The sequence below is a fragment of the Penaeus monodon genome, chromosome 25 (assembly GCF_015228065.2).
Source record: "Penaeus monodon isolate SGIC_2016 chromosome 25, NSTDA_Pmon_1, whole genome shotgun sequence".
NCBI lineage: Eukaryota > Metazoa > Arthropoda > Malacostraca > Decapoda > Penaeidae > Penaeus > Penaeus monodon.
In genome coordinates, this window is record NC_051410.1 from 41,475,207 (window position 1) to 41,475,493 (window position 287).

Consider the following 287-nt stretch of genomic DNA (forward strand, 5'->3'; position numbering starts at 1 on the left):
CTGACAGGCAGACAAAGAGATTAGAATTACAGGCGTCAAATGATACCGAATGTTTAATAATGTGAAGTAAATGTTATCCCAGTGTCGTGTTCATAGACCCCTGCATATGCATGAGGGGGAGGGAGGGAGGGAGAGGAGAGGAGGAGGAGGAGGAGGGGAGGAGGAGGAGGAGGAGGAGGAGAGGAGGAGGAGGAGGAGGGGGAGGGAGGGAGGGAGGGGAGGGAGGGAGGGAGGGAGGGAGGAAGGGAGGGAGGAAGGGAGGGAGGAGAGGGAGGGAGGGAGGGAGG